Source organism: Oncorhynchus clarkii, chromosome 27 (assembly GCF_045791955.1).
Source record: "Oncorhynchus clarkii lewisi isolate Uvic-CL-2024 chromosome 27, UVic_Ocla_1.0, whole genome shotgun sequence".
NCBI lineage: Eukaryota > Metazoa > Chordata > Actinopteri > Salmoniformes > Salmonidae > Oncorhynchus > Oncorhynchus clarkii.
This window is the reverse complement of record NC_092173.1, coordinates 30,470,991-30,483,617: the sequence shown is the minus strand read 5'-3', so window position 1 is coordinate 30,483,617 and position 12,627 is coordinate 30,470,991. Positions and strand designations below refer to the sequence as shown.

Sequence of the window (12,627 nt, the reverse complement as noted above, 5' to 3'; positions counted from 1 at the left end):
GCATTGAATTGAGTACCACAACATGCATCGGCAATAGGTTCCTATATTATCACTATACTGTATGTATAGTAATAGATCTACCATGGTCCTTTATACGGTCTAGTCACACATGCAGTACAATAACCTTGTAAAATGGGTAGTGGCACACTGTAGAGGACTGTTAATAATACCAACAGAATAGACACCGTAGAAGGGTTTCCTGGGATTGTATGTGGAAGGGTTCACATATTAACCAAAGTCATAACAGTGAAAAGAATCCAACTATAAATCAAAACACACAACAAAAAAGCAGAAGAAAACCAAGTTTGAGCTCCCTTTCCAGGAATGGAGAGTGCCGTGCCAGTCCACTTTAGAGCTTAGACAGTCAAACTTGGTATTGGAGAATAATAATTCATTACTGTGACTACAGGCCACGTGGAATTTGACTGCCTTCCTGACTCGTGACCGCCGGTGTGGCAGTAATACGGTCACCGCAACAGCCCTAGTTACGTCTGGAGGAAACCTGATACCATCCCTACGATGAAGCATGGTGGTGGCAGCATCATACTGTGGGGATGTTTTTCAGCAGCAGGGACTGGGAGACTAATCAGGATCGAGGGAAAGATGAATGGAGAAAAGTACAGAGATATCCTTGATGAAAACCTACTCCCGAGCGGACCTCCGACTGGGGCAAATACTTATGTTAATGTCATATTTCAAAGAAATATCTAAAAACTTGATTTTGCTTTGTCATTATGGGTTATTGTGTGTAGATTGATTAAATTGCCCCCCCACCCTCCCTCCTCATCAATTGTAGAATAAGGCTACAACGTAACAAAATGTGGAAAAAGTCAAGGGGTCTGAATACTTTCCGAATGCACTGTAAATGTGTCCAACAGGACTTTAATGCCCACATTTGGCTTCACATTACATATTTCTCTGTCACACGCAAAGCTCTCAGAGACGGAACATTGCTTATCGTGTTCATTGGATGCAACAGATCTGGCTAGGAGCCAGAAGCAATGACCCTTTACCACAGAACACTTCTTTGGTATGTATACACACATCTCTATGTACACTGTTCACACATAAACACGACACCATAAGCACGACACCTACACACACCATGATGAGTGAGCCATAGCGCCATAGTCAGACACTCAGTCACAGCCCCATGTTACTACAGAAGGTCATATTTGTAGATCATAGAAGTCTGGAAGAGAGCCACCTAGAGTTTTCCTCCATGGTCCTGGGGATTTACAAAACAGACATTTGAACACAGGCCAGAACTAAGGATGGAGAACAGCTGAGCAGTGACTTACTTACTAAAGCAGTGAACTAGGACAAAAATCCAGGTTTTGTGATTAGACAGCAAAGTGAAACCCCATGGTGGCTAGGCTACGTAGTGTTCACCCAGCAGCTTTTCCCAAACTGTTCTGGCAGATTTCCAACATTCTCCGCCTGTCAGGACACTACCCTCCCAGTTTCCAGCGCACTCAGCGCAATGCATTCCAGCACGCACGTGTCCTTTACAATGACCTTTTACCATACAGTGTATTCAATACTCCTCTGTAAACTGGTAATCTCTGTATACCCATTAGTTGATGCTTATTTATAAAACCCTCTTAGGCCTCACTCCCTCTGAGAAACCTACTGCAGCCCTCATCCTCCACATAAAACACCCGTTCTGCCACTCACATTCTGTTAAAGGTCCCCAAAGCACACACATCCCTGGGTCGCTCCTTTTTTCAGTTCGCTGCAGCTAGCGACTGGAACAAGTTGCAAAAAAACTGTTTTATCTCAATCTCTTCATTCAAAGACTCAATTGTTTTATTTATTTTATTTTTATTTCACCTTTATTTCACCAGGTAGGCCAGTTGAGAACAAGTTCTCATTTACAACTGCAACCTGGCCAAGATAAAGCAAAGCAGTGCGACAAAAACAACAGAGTTACACATGGGATAAACAAACGTACAGTCAATAACACAATAGAAAATCTGTATACAGTGGATGCAAATGAGGTAAGGCAATAAATAGGCCATAGTGGCGTTGTATTTTAATATTTACAGATGGGCTGTGTACAGATGCAGCGATCGGTAAGCTGCTCTGACAGCTGATGCTTGAAGTTAGCGAGGGAGATATAGGTCTCCAACTTCAGTGATTTCTGCAATTCGTTCCAGTCACTGGCAGTAGAGAACTGGAAGGAAAAGGCAGTCAAAGGAGGAGTTGGTTTTGGGGATGACCGGTGAAATATACCTGCTGGAGCGCGGGCTACGGGTGGGTGTTGCTATGGTGACCAGTGAGCTGAGATAAGGCGGAGCTTTACCTAGCAAAGACTTATTGATGACCTGCAGCCAGGGAGTTTGGCGACAAATATGTAGCGAGGGCCAGCCAATGAGAGCATACAGGTCGCAATCGTGGGTAGTATTTGGGGCTAGTATATGGCACTATGATAGACTACATCTAATTTGCTGAGTAGAGTGTTGGAGGCTATTTTGTAAATGACATCGCCGAAGTCAAGGATCGGCAGTTTTACTAGGGTATGTTTGGCAGCATGAGTGAAGGACGCTTTGTTGCGAAATAGGAAGCCGATTCCAGATTTAATTTTGGATTGGAGATGCTTAATATGAGTCTGTAAGGAGAGTTTACAGTCTAGATAGACACCTAGGTATTTATAGTTGTCCACGTATTCTAAGTTAGAACCGTCCAGAGTAGTGATGCAAGGCGGGCACGAGCAGGGATCGGTTGGAGAGCATGCATTTAGTTTAACTAGCGTTTAAGAGCAGTTGGAGGCCACGTAAGGAATGTTGTATGGCATTGAAGCTCAGTTAACACAGTGTCCAAAGAAGGGCCAGATGTGTACAGAATAGTGTCATCTGCGTAGAGGTGGATCAAAGAATCACCCGCAGCAAGAGCGACATCATTGATGTATAAGAGAAGAGAGTCGGCCCGAGAATTGAACCCCCAGATGTCCGGAAAACAGGCCCTCCGATTTTACACACTGAACTCTATCGGAGAAGTAGTTAGTAAACCAGACAAGGCACTCATTAGAGAAACCAAGGCTGTTGAGTCTACCGATAAGAATAGGGTGATTGACAGAGTCAAAAGCCTTGGCCAGGTCGATGAAGACGGCTGCACAGTACTGTTTTTTTATCAATGGTGGTTATGATATCGTTTAGGACCTTGAGCGTGGCTGAGGTGCTCCCGTGACCAGCTCAGAAACCGGATTGCATAGTGGAGAAGGTACGGTGGGATTCGAGATGGCCGGTGATCTGTTTTTTCACTTGGCTTTCAAAGACTTTAGAAAGGCAGGATGGATATAGATCTGTAAACAGTTTGGGTCTAGAGTGTCTCCCCCTTTGAAGAGGGGGATGACCGCGGCCGATTTCCAATCTTTAGGAATCTCAGACGATATGAGAGAGGTTGAACAGACTAGTAATAGAGGTTGCAACAATGGCGGCAGATCATTTTAGGAAGATGGGGTCCAGATTGTCTAGCCCAGCTGATTTGTAGGGGTCCAGATTCTGTAGCTCTTTCAGGACATCAGCTGTCTGGATTTGGGTGAAGGAGAAGCGGGGGTGGTGGGTGTTTGGGCCAGTTGCTGCGGGGGGTGCAGAGCTGTTGGCTGCGGTAGCCAGGTGGAAAGCGTGGCCAGCCGTAGAGAAATGCTTATTGAAATTCTTGATTATCGTGGATTTATCAGTAATGACAGTATTTCCTACCCTCAGTGCAGTGGGCATCTGAGAGGAGGTGCTCTTATTCTCCATGGACTTTAGTGTACCAAACTTTTTGGAAGTAGTGCTGCTGGATGCAAATTTCTGTTGGAAAAAGCTAGCCTTTGCTTTCCTAACTGACTGTGTATACTGGTTCCTGGCTTCCCTGTAAAGTTGCATATTGGGGGGACTATTCGAAGCAAGTGCAGAGCGCCACAGGATGTTTTTGTGCTGGTCAAGGGCAGTCAAGTCTGGAGTGAACCAAGGGCTATATCTGTTTTTAGTTCAACATTTTCTGAAAGGGGCATGCTTATTTAAGATTGTGAGGTAGGCACTTTTGAAGAACAACCAGGCATCCTCTACTGACGGGATGAGGTCAATATCCTTCCAGGGCAATTAGAAAGGTCTGCTCACAGAAGTGTTTTAGGGAGCATTTGACAGTGTTGAGGGGTGGTCGTTTGACCGCAGACCCATAACGGATGCAGGCAATGAGGCAGTGATCGCTGAGATCCCGGTTGAAAACAGCAGAGGTGTATTTGGAGGGCAAGTTGGTCAGGATGATATCTATTAGGGTGCCCATGTCTACAGATTTGGGGTTGTACCTGGTAGGTTCCTTGATAATTGGTGTGAGATTGAGGGCATCTAGCTTAGATTGTAGGACGGCTGGGGCATATCCCAGTTTAGGTCACCTAACAGTACTAACTCTGACGATAGATGGGGGGCAATCAATTCACATATGGTGTCCAGGGAACAGCTGGGAGCTGAGGGGGTCTATAACAAGCGGCAACAGTGAGACTTATTTCTGGAGAGATGGATTTTTAAAAGTAGTAGCTCGAACTGTTTGGGCATAGACCTGGATAGTATGACAGAACTCTGCAGACTCTCTACAGTAGATTGCAACTCTGCACCCTTTAGCAATTCCATCTTGACGGAAAATGTAATTGGGGATGGAAATTTCTGAATTTTTGGTGGCCTTCCTAAGCCAGGATTCAGACACGGCTAGGACATCAGGGTTGGCGGAGTGTGCTAGAGCAGTGAATAAAGCAAACTTAGGGAGGAGGCTTCTGATGTTAACATACATGAACCCATGGCTTTTCCGGTTACAGAAGTCAACAAATGAGAGCGCCTGGGGACACACAGGGCCTGGGTTAACCTCTACATCACCAGAGGAACAGAGGAGAAGTAGGATGAGGGTACGGCTAAAGGCTATAATAACGCGTTCGGAACAGAGAGTAAAAGGAGCAGAATTCTGGGCGTGGTAGGATAGATTCAGGGCATAATGCACAGACAAGGGCATGGTAGGGTGTGAGTACAGTGGAGGTAAATCTAGGCATTGGGTGACGATGCGAGGCTGCATCTCTGGAAGCGCCAGTGGGTACGGTCTCCACGTGTGGGGGGTGGGGCATGTAGAGCGGGACCAGGGGCTCTGCAGTTAAACAAATAAAACAAATGAGAGCTACCCTAAACAACAGTATACAAGGCATAGTGGCATTAGAGGGATGCATAAAGCAATCACGGGTGTTGATTGGGAGGGCTAAGACAACAATGAGTAAACAGCTAGGACAACAACGGGTAAATGGCGATGAATGGGCAGAGAGGGTCAGTTCAAATCAAATGTATTTGTCACATACACATGGTTAGCAGATGTTAATGCGAGTGTAGCAAAATGCTTGTGCTTCTAGTTCCGACAATGCCGTAATAACCAATGAGTAATCTAACCTAACAATTCCAAAACTACTACCTTATACACATACAAGTGTAAAGGGATAAAGAATATGTACATAAAGATATATGAGTGATGGTACAGAACGGCATAGGCAAGTTAGCACACTGAGTTCAAGGCTGGGGCGACAGATAACAAAATGAAGTTCCGTGTTCATAAACAGTCCAGCAGGCATCAGCTGTGTGGCTGAGTGTTCATAGGGTCCAATAAGCAGCAATGGACGAAACGGGGAGCCGCTCGGCAGTCGTCACTACGCTAGGCGAGCGGGAGACACGGCGCTCAGATTTAGCGGGTCGGGGCTAGTAGCTGGGTCCTCACCGACATCAACGACGCAGAGGCCGGTTGAGGGCACATCGGCCGAAATACGTCAGCAGACCAGTCGTGATGGATCGGCGGGGCTCCGTGTCGACAAAGGGTCCAGCCAAATTGGCAAGAGAGGTATTGTTGTTGGTGCACTTCATTTGCTAGCCGGAGGATAGGGCCTAGCTCGAGGCTAACTTGTGCTTGCTTCTGGACAAGGGTGTTAGCCACAATAGCCAATCATGGACACTCTTAATGACAGTTGTGGCTGCTTTGCGTCTCTACCTTCTTGCCCTTTGTGCTGTTGTCTGTAACCAATACTGTTTGTACCATGTTATGTGCTGCTGCCATGCTATGTTGTCGTCGTAGGTCTCTTTTCATGTAGCGATATGATGAAACTGTTTCTCATGAGGACCGCCACAAGAAAGGAAGACCCAGAGTTACCTCTGCTGCAGAGGACAAGTTCATTAACTGAACCTCAGATTGCAGCCCAAATAAATGCTTCACAGATGCTGCATGTGTGGTTCCCACCGTGAAGCATGGAGGAGGCGGTGTGATGGTGCATTGCTGGTGACACGGTCAAAGATTTATTTTGAATTCAAGGCACACTTAACCAGCATGGTTACCACAGCATTCTACAGCGATACGCCATCCCATCTGGATTTACGCAAATTGGGACTATCATTTGTTTTCAACAGAACAATGACCCAACACTCATCCAGGCTGTGTAAGGGCTACTTGACCAAGGAGATTGATGGAGTGCTGCATCAGATGACCTGGCCTCCACAATCACCCGACCTCAACCCAATTGGGATGGTTGGGGATGAGTCGGACCGCAGAATGAAGGAAAAGCAACCAACAAGTGCTCAGCATATGTGGGAACTCCTTCAAGATTGTTGGAAAAGCACTCCGGGTAAAGCTGGTTGAAAGAATGCCAAGAGTGTGCAAAGCTGTCATCAAGGCAAAGGGTGGCTACTTTGAAGAATCTCAAATATATTTTGATTTGTTTAACACTTTTTTGGTTACTAAATGATTCCATGTGTTATTTCATAGTTTTGATGTCTTCACTATTATTCTACAACGTAAAAAAGAGTAAAAATAAAGAAAAACCCTTGAACAAGTAGGTGTGGTACTGTACTTTTTGTATTTTTATTTTTTGAAAACAATTCTAAAAACCTGTTTTTGCTTTGTCATTATGGGGTATTGTGTGTAGATTGATGAGGGATTTAAATTGTTTTTAATAAATTTTAGAATTAGGCTGTAATGTAACAAAGGGTGGAAAAGTCAAGGGATCTGAATACTTTCCGAATACACTAATGTAGGTGGGAAAAGCACTTTCTAACTTGCCAACATTTTTCTCTAAGATATACAGTACCTTCAGAAAGTATTCACACCCATTGACTTTTTCCACATTTTTGGGGTTTTACAGCCTGAATTTAAAATGGATTAAATTGAGATGTTTTTGTCACTGTCTTAAATACAATACCCCATAATGCCAAAGTGGAATTATGCCTTTTGAATTTCCATATTTTTTTTCAAATTAAAACTGAAAAGCTGAAATGTCTTGAGTCAATAAGTATTCAACCCCTTTGTTATGGTAAGCCTAAAGTTTAGAAGTAAACATTTGCTTAACAAGTCACATAAGTTGCATGAACTCACTATGTGCAATAATAATGTTGTCCATGATTTTGGAATTACTACCTCATCTCTGTGCACCACACATATAATTATCTGTAAGGTCCTTCAGTCGAGCAGTATATTTCAAAAACACAGATTCAACCACAAAGACCAGGGAGGTTTTCCAATGCCTGCAAAGAAGCGCACCTACTGGCAGATGGCTAAAAACAAAGCGGAATATCCCTTTGAGCATGGATAAGATATTAATTACACTTTGGATGATGTATCAATGCACCCAGTCACTACAAAGATACAGGCTTCCTTCCTATCTCAGTTGCCAGAGAGGAATAAACCACTCAGTGATTTCACCATGAGACCAATGGTGACTTTAAAACAGTTAAGAATTTAATGGTTGTGATAGGAGAAAACTGAGGATGGATCAACAACATTGTAGTTACTCCACAATACGTGAAAAGAAGCCTGTATAGAATACAAATATTTTAAATATATATAAATAAATTAATAACATGCATCCTGTTTACAACAAAGCCCTAAAGTAATACTGCTAAAAAATATGGCAAAGCAATTCACTTTTTGTCCTGAATACAAAGTGTTAGTAGTATTGGATTTGCCCAAAACATATGAGTACCACTCTCCATGTGTTCAAGCATAGTGGTGGCTGCATCATGCTAGAGGTATTCTTGTCGTTAAGAACTGGGGAGTTTTACAGGATAAAACATTTATGGAATGGAGCTAAGCACAGACAAAATCCTAGAGGAAACCTGGTTCAGTCTGTTTGCCACCAGACACTGGGAGAGGAATTCTCCTTTCAGCAGGAAAATTGCCTGAAACACAAGGCCAAATCTACACTGGAGTTGCTTACCAAGAAGACACTGAATGTTCCTGAGTGGCTGAATTACAGTTTTGACTTAAATCTACGGCAATGGTTGTCTAGAAATGATCAACAACCAAATTTGACAGAGCTTGAATAATTTAGAAAATAATAAAAATGGGCAGATGTTGCACAACTCCGGTGTAAAGCTCTTGGAGATTTACCCAAAGGTTCAGAGCTTTAATCACTGTCAAAGTGCTTCTACAACGTATTTACTCAGTAAATGTGAACACTTGTGAACACTTGTGAACACTTGTGTAAATTAGATATTTCTGTATTTCATTTTCAATAAATTTACTCAAATTTCAAAAAACATGTTTTCACTTTCATTGAGGGGTATTTTGTATAGATTGGTGAGAAAAAAAATATATTTAATCCATTTTGTATTCAGGCTGTAACACCAAAAATTGTGGAATAAGTCAAGGGGTATGAATACTTTCTGAAGGCACTGTATTTGCCGGGTGCTTTTCCTAAAGACAAATACATGCAGGTCTTACCTGCGGTCTCCTGGAGGCTCTTATTCCCTGTGGCTCTCCTCCATGCTAGTGGCATCTGGGGAGGTGGAGGGACACTGCATCTGGGGGGAGAAGGAACAACATCAGTGTGTGTGTGTGTGTGTGTGTGTGTAGGAGATCAGTTACAGAGAATCAACGGGAGGTACCAAATAACATTGTTGTCACATGCTTTATAAATATCAGGTGTAGACTAACAGTGAAATGTTTACTTATGGGTCCTTTTCCCAACACTGCAAAGTGACAGAGTAATAAATACAGTGAATAACAACAATAGCATGGCTATATAACAGGTACAAGTACCGAGTCGATGTAAAGGGGAACAAGGTAATTGAGGTAGCTATATACATATAGGTACAGTTGAAGTCGAAAGTTTACGAGTCATTAAAACTCGTTTTTTCAACCACTCCACAAATTTATTGCTAACAAACTATAGTTTTGGCAAGTCGGTTAGGACATCTACTTCATTTAAATCATTTTTCCAACAATTGTTTACAGATTATTTCACTTATTCACTGTATCGCAATTCCAATGGGTCAGAAGTTTACATACACTGAGTTGACTGTGCCTATAAACAGGTTGGAAAATTCCAGAAAATAATGTCATGGCTTTAGAAGCTTCGGATAGGCTAATTGACATCATTTCAGTCAATTGGAGGTCTACCTGTGTATGCTTTTCAAGGCCTACCTTCAAACTCAGTGCCTCTTTGCTTGATATCATGGGAAAATCAAAAGAAATCAGCCACGACCTCAAAAAAAAATTGTAGACCTCCACAAGTCTTAATTTATTTTTTATTTTACCTTTATTTAACTAGGCAAGTCAGTTAAGAACAAATTCTTATTTACAATGACGGCCTAGGAACAGTGGGTTAACTGCCTGTTCAGGGGCAGAACGACAGATTTGTACCTTGTCAGCTTGGGGGTTTGAACTTGCAACCTTCCAGTTACTAGTCCAATGCTCTAACCACTAGGCTACCCTAGTCTTGTTCATCCTTGGGAGCAATTTCCAAAAGCCTAAAGGTACCACGTTCATCTGTACAAACAATAGTACTCAAGTATAAACACCATGGGACCACACAGCCGTCATAACGCTCAGGAAGGAGATGAACTTACTTTGGTGCGAAAAGTGCAAATCATCGAAGTACAACAGCAAATGACCTTGTAAAGATGCTGGAGGAAACAGGTACAAAAGTATCTATATCCACAGTAAAACAAGTCCTATATCAACATAACCTGAAAGGCCACTCAGCAAGGAGGAAGCCACTGCTCCAAAACCGGCATAAAAAAAGCCAGACTACGGTTTGCAACTGGACATGGGGACAAATATCAAACTTTTTGGAGAAATGTCCCTTGGTCTGATGAAACTGTTTGGCCATAATGATCATCGTTATGTTTGGAGGAAAATGGGGTAGGCTTGCAAGCCAAAGATCACCATCCCAACCGTGAAGCACAGGGGTGTTGTGGGGGTGCTTTACTGCAGGAGGGACTAATGCACTTCACAAAATAGATGGCATCATCTCGAGACATCAGTGATGCAGTTAAAGTTAAATCTTGGTCGCAAATGGGTCTTCCAAATGGACAATGACCCCAAGCACACTTACAAAGTTGTGGCAAAATGGTTTAAGGACAACAAAGTCAAGGTATTGGAGTGGCCATCACAAAGCCCTGACCTCAATCCTATAGAAACTGTGTGGGCAGAACTGAAAAAGCGTGTGCGAGCAAGGAGGCCTACAAACCTGACTCAGTTACACCAGCTCTGTCAGGAGGAAGGGGCCAAAATTCACCCAACTTATTGTGGGAAGCTTGTGGAAGGCTACCCGAAACGTTTGACCCAAGTTCGACACAATTTAAAAGCAACACTACCAAATACTAATTGAGTGTATGTAAACTTCTGACCCACTGGGAATGTGATGAAAGAAATATAAGCTGAAATAAATCTATCATTCTCGTTACGATTATTCTGACTTTTCACATTATTAAAATAAAGTGGTTATCCTAACTGACCTAAGACAGGGAACCTTTACTCTGATTAAATGTCAGGAATTGTGAAAACTGAGTTTAAATGTATTTGGCTACGGTGTATGCAAACTTCCGACTTCAACTGTAGGGGTGAAGTGACTAGGCAACAGAATAGATAATAGACAGCAGCAGCAGTAGTATATAGAGTCAGTGCACGGGAGTTAGTGCAACAAAAAAAGTCAATTCAAGTAGTCCGGGTACCCATTTGATTAGCTATTTAGCAGTCTTGTTTAGCAGTCTTATGGCTCGGGGTAGAAGCTGTTCAGGGTCCTGTTGGTTCTAGGCTTCAAGCACTGGTACCGCTTGCCGTGCGGTAGCAGAGAGAACAGTCTATGGCTTTGGTGGCTGGAGTCTGACAATTTTTTTGAGCCTTCCTCTGACACAGCCTGGTATAAAGGTCCTGGGTGGCAGGGAGCCCGGCCCAAGTGATGCATTGGGCTGTACTCCCCACCCTCTGTAGCGCCTTGCGGTCGGGTGCCTTGCACATGCCTGAATGCCTGCAGGCTACCTGCCCTTCATCTCTCAAGCATAGGTTACTAGAGCCTACTGAAGACATAAGAGTGGTTCAGAAATTAGGGAGAGGTGTTATACAGAGAAGAATGGATTCACTTTTTTTTAATGCAAGTTAAGGATACTATAGTTATCACGTTTCACAGTGGATTTATTAACTACAATAAAGGTAAAACCTTTTTTTAATTCTGGTGCTGCTCTGCACACACAATCTTGTTAGCTGGGTAGCTAACGTTTGCTCTGGTTCAAGGTTAAAGTCATTCAAGGTCAAACACATTCGAAGTTCCTCCATAATTCAGGACCTAATCCACATAATGCATGTCATAACAAGACACCCAGTGCTTCAAAGCAAACTTCCTCCATCCTCTCTCACGCCTCACCCGCAAAATGTCTATTACACCTCACATCCTACACCGATTGGCAGCACAGTGTGTGTGTGCTTGTCTTTCATTATGATTAAACTATGCTATTACGGCAAAATTCTAATTTCCGATACAAAATATATATCTTACCCGCACCATCGATTTCAGATTTTAAAAAATTACTGAAATAAAGCGTTACTTTTTTGTTCATCATTAGAACCAGTTCAGAATTTTATTTTGCTGGTCAGAACAGTACGAAAAAAAATGGTTCTGTTCAAAACAAAATGATTGGGAAATCATTTTAGTTCCAACCTCTGGTGTGGTCCATGTTAATTCCTTAGTAATGTGTACACAGACCCCCTGCACTACAGCCCTATCGATCAGTTTCATGTAGTCCACAATCAGCTCCTTTGTCTTGCTGATGTTGAAGGAGAGGTTGTTGTCCTGGCACCAAATTGCCAGGTCTCTGACCTCTCTATAGGCTGCTTCATTGTTGTTGATCAGGCCCATCACCTTCGTATTGTCGGCAAACTTAATGGTGTTGGAGTCGTGCGTGGCAATAGTCATGGGTGACCAGCGAGTACAGGAGTGGACTAAGCACACACACCCCTGAGGGGCCCCTGTGTTGAGGGTTAGCGTGGTGGATGTGTTGTTGCCTACACTCACCACCTGGGGGCAGCCCACCTGCAAGTCCAGGATCCAGTTGCTGAGGAAGGAGTTCAGTCCCAGGGTGCTGAACTTGGTGATGAGCTTGGAGGGGACTATGGTGTTGAATGCTGAGCTGTAGTCAATGAACAGCATTCTTACATAGATAGGTATTCCTTTTGACCAGGTGGGTGAGGGCAGTGTGGGGTACAATGATGGCGCTGATGTGAGCCAGTCTTTTAGAGCATTTCATGGCTATAGATGTGAGTGTTACAGGATGATAGCCATTTAGGCAGGTTGCCTTGGCGTTCTTGGCCACGGGACTGTGGTGGTCTGCTTGAAGCACGTTGGTATTA

The 12,627-nt window shown here is 43.3% G+C and overlaps 1 protein-coding gene across 3 annotated transcripts in view; it reads right to left on the bottom strand.

The window, feature by feature from the left end:
• LOC139385608 (phosphatidylinositol 4,5-bisphosphate 3-kinase catalytic subunit beta isoform-like) overlaps window positions 1-12,627 on the bottom strand; it is a 79,810-nt gene that overhangs the window by 49,153 nt on the left and 18,030 nt on the right. For 2 of the 3 annotated variants that reach the window (XR_011628975.1, XM_071130815.1), the window contains exon 3: window positions 8,722-8,801. The gene's annotated coding sequence lies outside the window, so the exon portion shown is untranslated. Of the gene's footprint in view, window positions 1-8,721; window positions 8,802-10,955; window positions 11,111-12,627 lie in introns of those variants that run through there. The other variant, XM_071130816.1, reaches the window with a different exon arrangement.